Source organism: Pelophylax lessonae (genome assembly GCF_965119305.1).
Source record: "Pelophylax lessonae genome assembly, chromosome: 1".
In the NCBI taxonomy this organism is placed as follows: domain Eukaryota; kingdom Metazoa; phylum Chordata; class Amphibia; order Anura; family Ranidae; genus Pelophylax; species Pelophylax lessonae.
In genome coordinates, this window is record NC_138768.1 from 836,228,692 (window position 1) to 836,247,514 (window position 18,823).

Genomic DNA, 18,823 nt, shown 5'->3' on the forward strand with positions numbered 1-18,823 from the left:
GTAAACATTTGTGGTTTTGTCGGTTGCCATAAAAACAACAAGGCTTTTTTGTAAACATTTGTGGTTTAGTTTGTTACCAAAAACAACAAGGCTTTTTTGTAAACATTTTTGGTTTAGTTTGTTACCAAAAACAACAAGGCTTTTTTGTAAACATTTTTGGTTTAGTTTGTTACCAAAAACAACAAGGCTTTTTTGTATACATTTTTGGTTTTTTCCGTTGCCAAAAACAACAAGGCTTTTTTGTAAACATTTTTGGTTTAGTTTGTTACCAAAAACAACAAGGCTTTTTTGTAAACATTTTTGGTTTAGTTTGTTACCAAAAACAACAAGGCTTTTTTGTAAACATTTTTGGTTTAGTTTGTTACCAAAAACAACAAGGCTTTTTTGTATACATTTTTGGTTTTTTCCGTTGCCAAAAACAACAAGGCTTTTTTGTAAACATTTTTGGTTTAGTTTGTTACCAAAAACAACAAGGCTTTTTTGTAAACATTTTTGGTTTAGTTTGTTACCAAAAACAACAAGGCTTTTTTGTAAACATTTTTGGTTTAGTTTGTTACCAAAAACAACAAGGCTTTTTTGTATACATTTTTGGTTTTTTCCGTTGCCAAAAACAACAAGGCTTTTTTGTAAACATTTTTTTTTTGGTTTGCCAAAAACAAGGCTTTTTTTTTTTTTTTTTTGTTTTTTTGGGTCCCAAAAAAAGGGTTTTTTTTAAATTTTTATATTTTTTTTGGTTGCCAAAAACAAGGCTTTTTTTGTTTTTTTTTGTTTTTTTGGGTCCCAAAAAAAGGGTTTTTTTTAAATTTTTTTATTTTTTTTGGTTGCCAAAAACAAGGCTTTTTTTGTTTTTTTTGTTTTTTTGGGTCCCAAAAAAAAGGGTTTTTTTTTAAACTTTTTTTGATTTTTTTGTTAGATTTTTGTTTATAATGGGCAACAATTACAAATGTGACATTTCTTTGTGTTGCAACGTGCAACATAAGTAAACAAACAACAAAAAAAAAATACTAGGATCTTTTTAAAGGTGTGACATTCCTAACGAATGGCTCCTTAGGGTCTGGATCCACGCCACAAAGGTGTTCCAAATAGAGAATTCGGTCTCCGCACCACCTCATATAATCCAGGAGGACCTCGTAGGTGAGGTGGGTGTGCCCTGGGTAGAAAAAAACATGACAATTAGTTTTAGGCAAAATGATCCAAACAAGGATTGTAATTATTATGTGCCTCAACAAATATGCTTAGGAGTCTATTGGTTGGCTTTTATCAACACTCTGAAGCAAATATGCTAAATTGCTGTTGTAAACCTTAAACTCAAACTTTCACAGCAAATTGTTCAAAAGGTTACATAAGATGGCTTGGAATGTTAGTAGCAGTTCCACCAAAGCTAAGTAAAATGCTTTTCTGCATGTAAACACAAGCAATCATTTTGAAGAATGTAAGGTGTTTGGGGTTCAATTGGTCAACACGATACATGTGCACACATTTATCTCTATCACCATTGGAATCTGTGGAGCGTTCTCTCTCCCTCTTACTGTCTATAGATTGAACCTGACACATAGTAGAGACTCACCCTTAGGAATTTTGAGGGCCAGTTCTGGACGGAGCAGATGTGTCTGCTCCCCTGATCTCCTTTCCGCCATCCCAGCTGTGTTAAGAGAGAAGAAAAAGTTTATCAACAAATGGACTCACGCTAACTGTAGGTTACGCAGTCATGAAAACGCTCTAACACCCACTCATTACCCCTCCACATTTCCCTGAAATTTTATTTAGACATTGATATGGTGGTGATGCAGATTTGTACAGTGCAAGCGTCATTCTTCTGGGTGAAGCTTGTAGCGTTAAGGATACGTACTCCCTGCTTTTGTGCTGATTGTGTTTTTCTGATGTTTTTGGTGCCTCAGCCCTGCCTGTTCTAAGTGTTGGAAACATATCATTTTGGGAGGGCTGCGGAAAACTAATCAGGTTAGACTTACACTCTCTAGGTTTTTGGGGACAAGAGAAATAACAATCCTCCTTTTTACATGGCCCCTGTACACACCTCTAGGCACCTCCCTCCTGTTGTTTGACCCCACAGCAGGCAGCTTGCTATGGAGGCACATGAGATGAAGCCAAGCACCCTGTGCCTGTTCAGGCACTAGGCTGTGAGCCAGCCTTGCCCCCCTCCCTTCCAATGGTCTCAATGATTAGGAGTGACAGCATCAGGAGGCAATATTGGCATGCTGTCACCTCAGTTAAGGAGGAGGGGGAGTCTGTTCCAGACAAGTATTAGTGCAAAAATTTGGACCGTAAAAAATGGTCCCAGTAAGTCTTAGGGGGAATATGCACACCTATCACTTGGAATACTAATGCATAGAATGCATTCACATAAAGAACCCGCTGCCTTTAGAACAACTTGAAGCCTGAGCGGGGACATACACAGTTAGCATTTCTCCACTTACTAAGTAGACACATTACTGGAAAAGCACACAACTTACCATCATCAGGTTTTTTTGGGGCCCCTGAAGTGGATGGCGTGGCTGGCTCTGGAGAAACTGCACAAAAAGAACACAAATTGTGAACTGGAATGTGGTACATTACCGAGGAAGAGTATTTATGAAAGATTGACAAACACACATTTTCAGTGTTGACTAAATCAGGACATGATTAAATTACAATGTCCCCTAAAAATTTACAAGTACAAAGCACACCATTTCCAATGTAGAGAAACTAACACCAATTTAGAATAGGGTGGCTTGAGATAACTTACAAAAGATAACATGTCCTGTAATGCTCCCCAAAACCACCTTTCAAACATGAAGGTTAAGCAAGAGTGTTTCATGACCAACCTTCCTGTCACATATAGCAAAACTACACTTGCTTTGACTCCAACTTAGATTATCCTAGATACACATCATCCTAGCACACACAATTCATGTGAGAATCTAATTTTAGGTACTTACAGACTAGTTCAGGGGAGCCTGGAGTGGGGGAGGATGGGGGAGACCCTACATGGGGGGATGGTGTCCCTTCATGGGGGGATGGCGTTGTATCTCCTAGAAACACAAAGACACAAATACAATCCTTGAACAAAAGCTATTTGATAAAGGCACACAGAAAGTAGTCTGGAAACATTGAAGGTAGTAGTTACAGTGGACTGGGTAAGCAGTGGCCCCTCTTCCCCAGTCCTCCACAACAAACATCCTCAATGTCAGCTGCTACAAAACCCCAATGTCAAAATATATATATTACAGCCCTTATATTTACCAGGACACATTGAACACACAAACACATGTAGAATACTTACTTCCCCTTTGAGGAGAGCCCAGGTCCTCATCCGAGTCGGACCAATTGGCCTCTTCTTGGCCAACAGTTTGTTCCTGGCCCGGATCCAGGCGACTTGGCCCTGCCTGAGGCTCCTCTCTTGCTGAAGTTACATCAACCACAAAAGAAAACAAAACAAACAATCATTCCTCCAAGTTCGACCTAATACACAACACACCAGCACATCCACATTACTTACAGGGGGCCTGAGAAGGCTGAGCCTCCACATCCTGATCACTGGTTTCTAAAATAAAAGAAAAACATTATATATTATTTATGGACACAAATAGGCAGTAACCTCTCATCATGCTAGCACCATACTCAATGCCCCTACAATTCAGAACTTAGAAGTGCACTTACACCAATGAGATGCATTGACCATGTTTTAAAACAGGAGGGCACCATGCAAATTAAGCGGGCGCCTAAGGCCTCGCACCTACAGGGGCCTTGCGGCCAGTGGCGGAGCACCAACATTTCGAAGGGCGCAGTCAGGGAAATCTCCCAAGTAAAAGATTGCTTTCAATCCTCGGATCAAAAAGTTGCAGCAGTGTGCTGCAGTCCCTTCACTGCGTCTGCCAGGTGTCTGTTGTCCGCTGACACTTACTCCTCCTTCTCTGCCTGGGGATTGGCCGTCTGATCATGTTATCCTAAGATGTGGAGGAATCGGTAGGTGTGTACCTGCACCAGTAGGAAGTGACTGGCCGGTCAACTCACTCTGCTATCATCAGTTGTTGCTCTGGGAGGAGAGCTCCGCCCTGGACCCGGAACATACAGGTAACCAGGCCCAGACTTGATATTTTGCAGGCTGGTCATAGATTTGTTGTGTCCACTATGCAAAGTGGTTGAGTAGCCCCAGGGAAGTTGGAAGAGTCTGAAAATGGTTGGTGGAGGAGGAGGAGAAGAAGGCCCTGGGTGGCTGGGGGACAAGGAGAGGGCCCCTGGGGGTTTTCTAGAGGAGGAAAGATCCACAATGACGCCAGAGTCAATTGCCAAGGAAGAGAGTGGAGCTGAGCAAGTCCTGCCTATCTGACATGAAAGCCAAACATGGTGTAGATGGAGCCCTTTGCCCTACACAATGACAGCACCAGAGGTGGAAGGTGAGTGGTAGCGGGTCTTTGACATTATAGAGCATATGGACTCTGTCCATTATTGGTAGTTTTGTTTGGAGTTGTCCTTTAGATGTTTAACTGTGTTGTTTTTGACCCGAGCTGTGAGGGACTGAGGTATGACAGCCCACTATGCTGAGACTTATAGTGCCCTAGAATGTTGAGGACTGAGGAATCCTTAGTCCCTAACAGAGGGCACTACAAGTCTTAGCATAGCAGGCAGTATTTCCTCATTCCCCTACAGAGAGGATTACAAGTCCAAGCAGGTAGCCTTCTGCAGTGGGACTTGTTGTGCCCTTGACTGTGGTGGACTGAGGAAGGGAAGTGTAAGAGGGTCTCTGTAAGCTCAGATGTATGGGGGAGCTTTGGGGAACACAGAGTTCACTTTTACACCAGAGTCCCCAGCTTCCCCCCTCAAATAATGGTTCCCAAACTCTCCTTATATCAGAGTCTTCACACTTCCCTCTTACAGTGTAGTAAGTCTGGAGACTCCGATGTAAAGGGGGCTCTGTAAAATGTGATTAGAGATTAGAAATTTCTAACATTTTTATTTTCTACTTACGATCCACAATTTTCAGCTGCTCAAATGGCTCGCTGCCTCTGATTGCGTATTGGAGTGTGGCCGTCCTCCTCCTCCCCTTCTTCACCAAAAGCACAAGAGGGTGCCGTCCGTCCGCTTTGGCTAGAAGCAGAAGAAAAAAAAAAAACATAAAAAATACGAATGTACATAGTAGTATTAAAGGTTGTGAAGAGACACTTGATGGAGGTAGGAAAGGTAGGAGCGAGAGGGAGGGGGGGGGGGGTGTTGGTATTAGTGTTGTTGCATAGCTAAACACATGTCCACCTACCCAAAAAATTGTAACCTATCTGGTCACATGTAATGTATATTTTTACTTACCGGAGATTTGCTCCACAGCCTTTATCAGGAGCCTGGGTGAGCGCCTTTTGGCATCACTCCAGGCCCGCTGCAGATCCACTATCTCAGGCAGAAACTGAAATCTCCGCTGCAGCCTCATCCGGAGACGACACATCATCTTGTGCTTTTGGTGAAGATGCGTATAAACTTTATCATACCCCCAGAGGAGGAGGAGCTGTGGAAAGAGCAGTGTATGTTTGAGTCCAAGTATGTCCAAAATAGTACAGTCTTCAAATAACATGCTAGGTCGTCTTTGAGATATTGTAGAACAAAGAATTCCATTTCTGGTGATACATATACATCGATGTCCAAATCTACCTCCATGACATAGGTTGCCCCACACTGGTGATTTCCTCTACATGATATAGCCATTTTCTCAATTGGCCTTTCATGACACACCCAGGGCCGCCATCAGGGGGGGACAGGCAGTCACTGTATTTACAACCTTATTGCTGTCCATTTAGCAGGGTGCAAGTAACTTTACACACATGTAGCATAGGTATCAACTTTTGTCACCATGTTAAAAGGACAGCAGTATGGGTAGCATTACAGTGACTGTTATTAGTCCAGGCTCACTAAACTAGCCAATGCTTGGAAAAGCAAGCCATGCAGATTGCTTTTCAGGTCCCTTTTAACACGAGCTGTCTGATTGGGTGTGGCTGTTAATTTTTGACGCAGACCTGATAAGCCCCTCCATTCTCCTTTATGGAGTGTTATATGTAAATGGGATTGCTTCATTTGAGATGCAGATTTAAACTGTGTATGGCCAGGCTGAAGGTACCCAAGTTGATTGGTCGATCACCTGGAGGACAACGTACAACCAGTCTGTCAGATTTTACACACACTTATCGCTAGCATCTCTTGTAGCCACTAGCAATAATCACTGTGTTTTCCTGGCAGGGGCAGCACCAGGAGAACACAATGGCTCCGCAGGAGGGTTTCCCCTGTCTGTGTTGATGGTGGAATCAAGGCAAAATGTTTTTCCTGCAAGCCACGGGACAAACAAAGATAGTTTTTTAATGAATCCATGATTTTGCCAAAATGGAAAAAAAAAGATGTTTGCTTTGTATATTCTTAAGTTTGCTACATAACTAGAACATGTAACAGTGTTATATCATTGCAGGAGATTTCCCTTCACTTCCTGTCTTGGTGTCACCAGGACAGGAAGTGAGGGAATCTCCCGTGGGGATACAGCCAGCAATTCTTTCCTTTTATATATACTATGGACATTATAAGGCAACAATTGCAAGCTATTTCCCCACAGTGATATTCCCCTCACTTCCTGTCTTGGTGACACTAAGACAGGAAGTGAGGGAAAATCTCATGCAATGATATCACCCTACTAGAAATTGTAGTTCCGTCTAAAAAGTATACATAAAGTAAGCACTTGGTTTCCAAAGTGGCAAAATTATGGAGGAGTTAAAACCCCATAGTGTGATCGGGTAATCTGACGGTGTGTTCCTACACTCCTCAATGTGTCTGTTCATTAAGCTGTGCTGAATTATCCTTGATTCACAATTCCTGCAAGAGTTGCACATGGTATGTGGGAGATGCAAATTTAAGGTGGCATAATTATCCACACAATCACACATAATCCTTTTTAAAGGTCCCCAGCAGAATTTGATGGCATAGTGGTTCACAGCAGTGCCATCAGATTCCAGTTAGATCTGTAAATTAACAAAGCAATGTGATCTGGGGGTGTATTTAACTTGCAATGGACACCCCCATTCATTATCATATGGCAGTGTGAGATGGGTGTGTTGGGAATGTGATCCATTGAGACAAGTGATTATACACTCATGTGTTTCTTTTAGAGGTGATTTGTTCAAGGCAATCCTTTGAAGACATGACCATTCCAGATTTTTGTGATCACTGATTCCATCTCAGGTGAACCAATTAGCTGCTGTGTGCAGATCCAGCTTATGATGGTAAGAGTGTCAGACAAGACAAACGGGGCCGAGCTTGCAGTGTGTATGGATGTATGTAAGGCAATAATATTTGGTATTATGCATTTAGGGAATATAATGTTTCTAATCTTGCATATATGAAAAGGGTCAATACATTTGTCTTTATCTAGATAGATTCCAAAGCGTCAGAGCAATCTGTCACAGATAATTGGGTTTCATTTTGTGTAAAAGTTGAAACGAATCAAATCTATCTATATACAGGCATAGCCCACTTTAAGTACACAATGGGACCAGGGCATGTATGGAAACTGAAAATGTACTTAAAGTGAAGCAATCCCTTTTTTCTTTTCTCGATGCATGAAAATACACCAGCTCCATTGTAAATTTTGGCCACATTGACATAGCCTTACTCCCAAACCATGTGGGAGCATGTTAAGGGGATCCAGGACTATGACATGATAGATTACCTAGGCAAGCTGGCCAGCCACAAAATGGATATGGTGTAGTCCTGGGTACCTGGGTACCCTGTCGTTGCTCCCTAAGTTTGTTATCCCTGTCACTTATGGTTTGTGAGCAGTGTCATGGCAAGCTGAACAAGCTGTGTCCTTACTCACGATTGTATATAAAGTGAGTGTACTTAAAGCAGGGTATGCCTATCTATATCTATATAGAAAGTTCAGAGATGTGAACCTGTTCCCTATTATATACACTAATATATGGTATATAACATATTCTATAATGTATCTAATGTATATATATTGTATATAATATATACATAGTATATATATTGTCTAATATATATATTTTGTATAATATATATTTTTTAGATACACATACATACATACATACATATATATATATATATATATATATATATATACACATACATACATACATACATACATATACATATAATATATATATATACATATAATATATATATATACATATAATATATATATATACATATAATATATATATATATATAATATATATATATATATATATATATATATATATATATATATATATATATATACACACATATATACACATATATATATATATATACACACATACATATATATACACACATACACATATATATATATATATATATATATATATATATATATATATATAGGGAACAGGTTCACATCTAGGAAGTTTCTATAACAGGAAGCTTCTAGATCACGTCTAATAGGCAGAAAGTGCATGCGCAGATCAGCAGACCAAAAGTTTCTTGCACACCCGCTAGATAAGCGACCCACCCAGCCACCATCCCCCATCCCCCATCCCGCACCCTGCACATTCACACCCCCTCCTTACCTTACACACAAATGCCACTATTTCGGCTGTAAACAGTGCAGGAGCCATGATGCACACTTACGACAGGGCCTGGACAATTTCCGGAAACGTGTGCACGCACCAAAAGTTTCGTTTCCGGTTTCATGTATAAATGTGAGAACGCGGTTTTGTATATTCGCGAATTCGCGAATAGTGAACATACACAACCATTAAGCAGATTTAACTTAGAAAAAGAAATACAAATACATACATTTGTGGACACCAGAAAACTTTATTTAGACACATGAAGACATTTTAAAAAAAAAATTGGAAACATGCTGTTTATTACATTTGTATTTTTCAAACCAAAACAACCTTTGTACAACATTTAGACCATATACATCGACAAAGAGCCCATAATCAACAGATGCATGTGCAGATTGACAGAATTATGTTAACAGCAATAAATACTTACAGAGAGTCAACACACAACACAGCCAAATCTCACCTCCATAAATAACAAAGGGCCAAAAATGTTACCCATAAAACATGTGACACACAAATATATTGGACCTCTTCGTAGGTCAAATCTTTCCTGATGTCTGAGTGAGCTATATATAATCCAAGCAAACACACCCAGAATGGTAACGCCCAGTCCAAAAATTAACTGTGTGTATCCTGTGTGTTTTGGAGCATGCTCAGTTGCCAAAACAAGGGAAATAGAAATGAGGAATAGAAATGTATGTAGGTGTGTATAGTATATGTGAATTGAAAAAATTCTCTCTTGAAGTTTGCTAGTCATTATTTAGAATGTTTAGATACAGGAATACATACATATATATACAATTACGTGAGAGAGAGAGAAATATATATTTAGGGAAACAATTGAAACACACCTTTTGGGATTTGAGAAGTGAGATTGTGACGATTGAACAGATATGTAAGCCAACAATCTGACTCATCACTCATGAACATCCCTAAATTTGGCGTGGCAATTATATCAGGCGTTCTTATGTGCATTTTGGCTGGCGTTTTCACAGGCGTTTTGACATGCATTTTTTGGGCAGGCATTGTTATATGAAATCACCTACAAAAGCCCCAAAAACAGACCACAAACACGTACATGTGAACGTAGCCCGTTTGGGGGCGTTTGAGGGGGATTTGTCCAGCTCAAGGATCAGCTCCCAAAACAGGCAAAAAATCCAATCCTATTCAGTTCAATGGCCCCTGTTCCCATGTGAGCATTTTGACGGCATGAGGAAAACACCCAACGCTCACTGAGAAATAGCACAATGATTAGGGAGTCTGCCTTCCTGCTGTAGGTTTGTAAGTTCGAATCCGGAAGGTGCCCTCTGTATGGGCAACACTTGGATATCTCCAATCCTCCAAATGTTGACATCATTAATTTTGTTCATGTTTGAAAAAGGCATGTGTATCAGCAAACTTTTAATCCAAAGACATGAACAAAATACAAAAGATGCCCCATAAAGTCAATATGTAGCAATATTGTGAGCTAAAGCTCTATTTGTTTGTTGGGCATACTTTGCTAATTAGCCAAGTATAAGGGATATATATATATATACCTTCAGTTAAATGTGTAGTAAAATGGTAACACTTGGCCATACCCATATGGAAGAAAAGGTAGTATTTGCAATATATTTCTAAAAACATTCTTTGGAAACACATAAAATATTGTCAAAATTGTGACATTTCCTTGATATGTGTGAAATGCTAATAATCTTTCTTTGAAATATGTTTTACATCTATTTTTTTTTCTATCTGACGACCAATTCCCCAATGTAATATTTTGTGGGTTTTTTCAGAGAATGTGGAGGTTCTATATAAACACTGTAGATTTGACTGCTATGATTTCGGAGTTAGCAGGAAAGGTGTATGGAATGTGATGGTGTTTACTAAAGGATCCCTTGTTGGAAGTGTGCATGTTTTTCCAATTCCGCCGGTTTTTGCCATTTTCTATGGGCGAGACAGCGGATTTGCAAGCGGTATTCAAAAAAAAATTGACCCAAAATCGCGCTGGCGAAATTTTTTGAGCCAATTTGGCGTTGCGCATGCGCACATTCGCGAGTTCGCAGCTCGCGGCTGGAGGAGCTGTTTAACCTTTCCACACTTTCGCAGATATCTCTCTTTCTAAGTCAGTTTTTGAGATTTTTTAAACGCAAGTCATCTCCAAATTGACTTCCACACCTTCCACAGTGATTTGGGATTTTTGGGGGTACAGGGGAAAATTTGGCTAAACTTTAGTCGAGCTTTTAGCTGGCGTGGTTTTAAGTCGCGCTCTGACCATATTGCATCTTAATGAATCTCACACTAGGCGCTATTTTCCGCCCGCCGTTCTTTGAATGCCAATTTCAGACTTAAATAATCGCCGCTTCGCAAAATCACGCCGAAACGCCAATTCGCCGTACTATGAATCAGGCCCCATGAGTCTAAAATATTGAACTTTTTTACAATATTCAAATTTTCTAAGGTACTGATTTTGGGTTTTCATTAGCTGTAAGCCATAATCATCAAAATTAAAAGAAAGAATGTGTAACGTGTGTGTAACGTATCTATATAATATGAGTTTTACTCAATTACTAAAATAAATAACTTTTTGATGATATTCTAATTTATTTAGATGAACCTGTATACTGGAATTTTTTCTTTTATACTACTAATAGTGGTGATCAGGAACTTATAAGGGGACTGCGATAGTGCGGCAAGCAATCTGACACTAACTGACACTGGGGGGGGGGGAAATGGCTAACTGACACTGACATTACCAGTGCAATTAATACAGTGATAATATTACACTGTCACTGTATTAATGACACTAGCTGGGAAGGGGTTAACATCTAGGGCGCTCAAGGCGTTACTTATGTGCCTAACTATGTATAATGTGTGTAATATGTGCCGCTTTTACTACTAGATCCCTACATTTCTCATCCCTGCTTCAAGACAGAGAGATCATTCTCTCTGTACAGTGAGGTAAAAAAATAAAATAAAAAATAGCGTAGGGCAGGCATGACAGTGTGAAGAGGGAAGCGAGATAGGAAGGGGTTAACAGGTTGTTTAGAAATTGAGGGCTTACCTGATTGGGGTATCTTGTGGCTAGGGTGGAGTCTAGGGCAGTTTTAGGAAGGGAGGCTCAGCCCTGGCCTCCAGTGGAGCTGGAGCAGCGGAATTGATGGATGTCGTGGCAGTGGGGTGGTTGTTGGTCTTTGCTGACGGAAGAAAAACTAGGATAAGGAAGGGTTCGGGCCCATCGATGGTATGTGTCCCTCTGGTGTATTCCGATTACTGTTGGTTTAGCTGGAATATGGTACTGGGTGCACTGCGGGTGAGTGTGTTGTCTCTGAGCCGGTGTGTTTGCGGCTGGAGGCCTATTAATATGGTAAAAGGTTCTGCAGTGCATGGTTGGAACATACTGTAGCTTGGGGTGTCTTCAAAGACCAACTGCCTTTATTACTGATATGTTTCTGTTATAAGGAATGTTTTCATCTTTTATGTTAATTTAAGTTTATTTGTTAATAAAGAGTCTGCTACGGCCATTTATTACTGCATTTATTGTGTGGTCTCCATTAATTGTAAGTAATGGAAGGGGTCGGGTGGAGTATGGGGTATGGCTGGGCAGGCATGGGTTAAGATGGGGGACATCTGTTCTACACTGGTCAAGAGCTCTATGTGATTGGACACAGCCGGTCAGCAGGTCCGGGCCGTGACTTGCTGACAGGCTCCCACTGTGTACAAACCAGAGGGCATGCATGCGTGTGTCCTAAACCCGTAAGTAGGCAGGGACATTAGGGTATGTCACTATGCCTACACAGCTCGCCCGTCTGCAGTACATTGCAGGTAGGTGGGCGCTCAGGCGGGGATTGGTTAAAGAAGAATTCCGGGCATGGTACAGTATATTTTTACAAGGTTACATTACTGCAGCTTGGACCATTGTAACTACAGTATGTACCATACCTGGCTTATCCTCCGGAAGCTGGAAATCAGTGAAGTAGACATCGCCACTCCAGCGATCTCACTAGCTTCCAAGTCCCATGTCGAGTGGCTGCCCTGCTGCATTCTGAACACATTAGGTCGGCCACTCAGCAAGGGCGTAATTCAAAGAATGTTTTGCATTTTCTCAATGTTGGAGAGGTGAGGTGGTGATGTTTTATTATCCTTTATTTGGCTTTTCACTTTTACCTTATTGACTGGAGCTCTGCTTTAAATCTTCTTTCTTTTCAAGAGTTTGAGGACCGCTGCTATCTGACATTTTCCTTGATATCAGATATCGTACCCCCCACCAGGCCCTTTCGTTCCTTCCACCAACCCCTAAATTACCAAGTAACACAGAAGATGATGACCTCACTAAAAAATTACCCTGACTTCCATTTTTCAACTTGCTGTCATCCGAATGCCTATCTGTGATTCCAATGTCAGTGTATTATGGGGAACAAGACTATGAAACGCTGATTAATAATTATTTCCTAACAAGGTCCAAGATGTAATGGATAGCTGCTTCTTTTTTCCTGTCTTCCCTTAACAATAGCCAATAAGTGTCAGTCATTATCTTAATACTCTTCAAGATCTTCGAGTTTAAATATCAGACACTTAAACAGTAATGTGTGACAATGACAGGTCATATAATTGAAGAGAAGTCGGAGCTGAGGCCTAATTACAGCACTTAAGCTGGAGCGTGGACCTGCTTAGCCAATGAATTGCCCTCACATAAAGTATCTAATATCACAGGAAATTAAGCCATTAGGAGAAAAACAGGCTGACATCTATAGAGTTTGTCAATGTAAAAATAAGGGATTAGCGCTGGCCTTAATCTTTTTAAGACTTTTACTAACCCCTTCAATCCCACTTTGGTTGCCATCCACATGATAAAGACAGTTTTTTCGTTTTCTTGCAATAAATAAACCAATGCCACCGTAGTTCAGTTCACTGCTTAATATCCATGTGTGCACCACCATGGTTAACTGCAAGCTTGTGGCAGGTGGATGTTCTAGTGCAGTGGTCTCCAAACAGCATCCCACGGGCCGAATGCAGTCCTTTGCTTGCCTTTATCTGGACCTTGAGGCACTATTCCTCCAACTGATACCATCAGAGGGGCATAATACCTGCCACTGACACCAACAATGGGGCACTATTTTTCCAACTGATGCCAATGATTGGGCACTAATCCTTCAACTTATACCAACAGAGAGGCATAACACCTGCCACTCACACCAACAATGGGGCACTATTCTTCCAACTGATGTCAATGATAGGGCATTATTCATATCATTGACACCAACAAAGAGGCATAATTCCTGTTACTGACACCAGCAATGGGGCACTATTCCCCCAACTGATGCCAGTGATTGGGCTCTATGCCTCCAACTGATACCAACAATGGGGCACTATTTCTCCCACAGATACCAGTGATGGGGCACTATTCCTCCAACTGATACTAATGATGGGGCACTATTCCTCACACTGATACCAGCGATGGGGCATTATTCCTCCAACTAATACCAGTGATGGGGCACTATTCCTTCCACTGGTACCAATGATGGGGCACTATTCCTCCCATTGATGCCAATGATGGGGGACTATTCCTCCCACTGACACCAACAGAGGGACATAATTCCGGTCACTGAAACCAGCAATGGGGCACTATTCCTCCAATTGATGCCAGTGATGGGGCACTTTTCCTCCAACTGATACCAATGATAGGGCACTATTTCTCCAAACTGATACCAATGATGGGGGACTATTCCTCCCACTGACACCAACAGAGGGACATAATTCCTGTCACTGACACCAGCAATGGGGCACTATTCCTCCAATTGATGCCAGTGATGGGGCACTTTTCCTCCAACTGATACCAATGATGGAGCACAATTTCTCCAACTGATACAAGTGATGGGGCACTAATCTTCCAACTAATATCAGTATAGGGCATCATTCCTCCAAATTATACCAATTATGGGGCATCATTTTTCCAACTGATACCAATTATGCTGCACTATTCCTCCAACTGATACCAATTATGGGACTCTATTCCTTCAACTGATACCAGTGATGGGGCACTATTCCTCCCACTGACCCCAATGATGGGGCACTATTTCACCCACTGAGACCAACAGATGGGCATAATTCCTGTCACTGACACCAGCAATGGGGCACTATTCCTCCAACTGATATTGACGATGGGGCACTTTTCCTCCAAATGATACCAGTGATGGGCCACTATTCCTCCCACTGACACCAACAGAGAGGCATAATTCCTGTCACTGACACTAACAACTGACTAACTGGGGAACAATTCGTGCAAATGATGCCAGTGATGGGACCTTATTCCTCCAACTGATACCAATGATGGGGTACTTTTCCTCCAACTGATATGCACTAAATTTATTTTCGCTGGAGAAGAGACGCTTGAGAGGGGACATGATAGCAATTTACAAATACCTCAATGGTGCTCTCAGCATAGGAAAAAAGCCATTTAGTCTCAGGGAGTGTAAGAGGACATATGGCCACACAATGAGATTAGAGGAGAAGCAGTGAGCTGCATAGGGGGTTTTTCACTTTGAGGGCGGTAAGAATATGGAGCTCTCTTCCACAATTGGTGGTGTCAGTGGGGAGTATTGATATTTTTAAAATACTCTTGGATGTGCATCTTAAAGAACACAATGTACAGGGATATGGGAAATGATTATCGTCACTGTCATACACACACCTACACAGGTTGAACTGGATGGACTATTGTCTTTATTCAACCATAACTACTATGTTACTATGATTTCAATGATGGGGGACTTTTTCTCCAACTGATATCAATGATGGGCAACTTTTGCTCCAACTGATACCAATGATGGGGCACTATTCCCTCCAACTGATACCGATGATAGGGCACTATTCCTCCCACTTATACCAATGATGGGGCACTATTCCTCCCACTGATACCAATGATGGGGCACTATTCCTCCCACTGATACCAATGATGGGGCACTATTCCTCCCACTGATACCAATGATGGGGCACTATTCCTCCCACTGATACTAATGATGGGGCACTATTCCTCCCACTGATACCAATGATGGGGCACTATTCCTCCCACTGATACCAATGATAGGGCACTATTCCTCCCACTGATACCAATGATGGGGCACTAGTCCTCTCACTAATACCAATGATGGGGCACTATTCCCTCCAACTGATACCGATGATGGGGCACTATTCCTCCTACTGATACAGATGATGGGGCACTATTCCTCCCACTGATACCAATGATGGGGCACTATTCCTCCAGCTGATATCGATGATGGGGCACCATCAGTGTTACCAACCATTCATAAAAAGATAGATAGTTTGTAAAAAAACTGTCACTTTCCTCCTGTCCATAACTGTAATTAAGTACTGTAGTAATAAGTGCCTGTAAAAATATCCACTTGTCACCGGCTCTGAACAGTATGTGCACAGTTTTTGAGCTGACTTGGTGAACTGTTGGGCTCAGGATGCGGAGCGAGTCTGGGTGCATGCCTGCACTCTGACATTATGGTGCACATCACGTGAGCTGAGCACGGCAGTTCATCAACCAGCCGGCTTCGGAACTGTAAATGTGCAGATTAGAGCCGGCTACAAACTGATCTTTTTTAAGCCTTTTCCCACCTGCCGTCATGCCAAGGTGGGTGAAGGGGATAGCTTATGGAAGTGTGATGTGTGTCTGGGGAGGGGTCAGTCAGCAACATGGAAAGGAGTATCTCTCTCTTTGTTTTTGTTTTTTTACCTAGAAATGTTGGTATTTACAAAAGAAACTGAAATGTGTGCAGGTATTAGCAGGAACATAAAAAATTAAACCAATTAGAGATATTCAACCAAGACACAGGGACATGTGTGTTCAGGGGCTGCTTTTTAAATTAATGATGTGCTGACAGATCAACTTGGAGGGTTGAGCTGCATTTTTTACCATCCCCCACTAAACCGCTCCTCCTTTAGCCACAGAGACAGTGGCAAAGAGTGCACATTTGCCATGGCTGTGATTCTTTCATTTGCAGCCACGGCAGAAATTTTACCCCTTGTCACTTTTGGCAGGCTTAGCACCCACTGAACGTGACCCATTCAAGTGAATAGGGCTGCTCTGCAAGTGCCCTGCAACTGACCCTGCAAACAACTGCAATTGCGGCACACCGGTGTGGGGTTCAAGGGTTTAAAACAGATAGTGAGGAGGCAATAAAATGCTTTCTTACCGCCTGTCAAATGCTATCTGAAGAGCAATCCGAATGCAGATCGCTCTTCAGAGGGCATTTGACAGGTGGTGAGGAAGCTTTGTATCTCCTCCTCACTGCCTGCTTTAACCCCTATACCCTGCACTGGCATGCCGCAGCGACATGCATTGCACTATTCCTCCCACTGATACCAGTGATGGGTCACTATTTCTCCCACTGATGCCAATGATGGGGCACTATTCCTCCTACAGACACCAACAATGGGGCACTATTCCTCCTACTGACACCAACAATGGGGCACTATTCCTCAACCTGCTGACCACCGACACTATGTCATTTTTTTTCTTCCAATGACAACCACACCTGAGACATTATTTACTTCCACTGATGGAAGGTTGCCCATTTCCTACCCCTTCTGGCCACAATCCACCCCCCCCCCTTCCCACTAAATCTGAAGGACAGTAAAATGGCCCTTTGTTTAGAAAGTTTGGACACCCCTGTTCTAGTAAGCAGCACAATCTAAGTGTTAGCCAAAGGTTCAGGAAAGATTAAGGTTTGGATTACAGAGAGGTTTAGGGGTCTGTGTATAAAACCATTGCATGGATTTGATGAACAGCCACAATCAAGATGAAAATTGCCGTACTTCCTCTAATATGCGTGTGGCACCCTCCTAGTCAGGTGATAAATAGGTAGCATAGTTTTGATTCTGGCTGCTTATCAACAAAATTACAGGCTAAAGTTTTGTGCTCCCTGCTTATCAGGGAGCAGGATTTACAGTTAGGTCTCTTCAGGTACAGCCAGGCTGTAGATTCACCCTGCCACTAAAGGTGAATTAGAATTAAGTCTCTTTCCTTAGACAACTTGGTGAACTATTGATTGTCTTCAGGACACTCTCTTCAGCATCCTCTCTTTCTCTTTACTGCTGACACCCGTCCTCTGACTATCCTACATGTGGAGTGGCCCCCCTCAGGTCAGGCCCCTTGACACAAGTCCCTGTACTCACGATATTGTTTTTCCAGGGTCTCAAGTGTCCCCCCTTCAGTCAGCTCTCCTGGACCTCTGGGTTCAGCTCCTCTCATCCATTCCTCTGGCCTTCAGGATGACCTTCTGCTACCACGTGCCACTGCTACAGAGGAGGAGGCAGCTTCCCCCTCCCTCCAGGGATCTCTGCTCGCCAGCCGAAGACCTTACAGCACGTGCTCCTAGCTTTTATACAGTATCCCAGAATGCACCAAGGCGACCTGCCCCTGCCAGTCACCAGGACTGTACCAAAGCCTATGCATCCATTTGTCAGGTTTCCTCCCACTGTCCAACATGCCTCCCTATTGGACCAGTGTTAAACACTCTCTAGACATAATTAATCACTTACTTAGCACAATGAGTAGACCTCACTAACAGATCCTGCTCTCTAATAGGCAGAGAGCATTATAGATTTGCCTGCTACTCCTCTGATAGGCAGACAGAGCCAAAAACTGTACTCTCTCACTAGCGCTTACCTAGGAGGGTGCTACACTCACCCCCCGCCAAACTGAGCCATGTCCTCATTGGCTCTGGGCAGCCGCCTCTACAAAAGTTATTTTACCAAAAATTTCCATGGAGTATCCCACAAACCTGGAAAGGGGGAAAAGGGAAGTAACAAATGTACAGGGCCATGGAGCATACCCCATATGTGGCCAGTGGCTACAATAAATTAAGTGGAAAAATATATGACTCTGCTGTACAAATATTCACACATTTATATACACATAGCAGGTGCATTTAATGCATTTAAACCAATGCAACCCCCGCCAAACAAAAATCTCCTTGGACAGGTAAACTCCATCCTGTCTAGCTAACTAAATACAGTATCTACATTGCATGAGAATTGTGCATTAAGTAGTGGAGGGCCTAGCCTGTCCCAGAAATCCCAAGCAAGTCTGCAAAGGAAATTAGGTTAAGCATGAGTTAATGCATTGCTACTTACACCAGTGAGACTGTCCTCTCCTCAGAGGCGACCTTCTCACCACATTATCTCTAACTGTACATTCTTGTAGAGAATCTCTTCAGTTCCGGCCCCCTAAGGGCACACTTGACTCAACGTTCCATTGTTTTTCCTGAAACAGA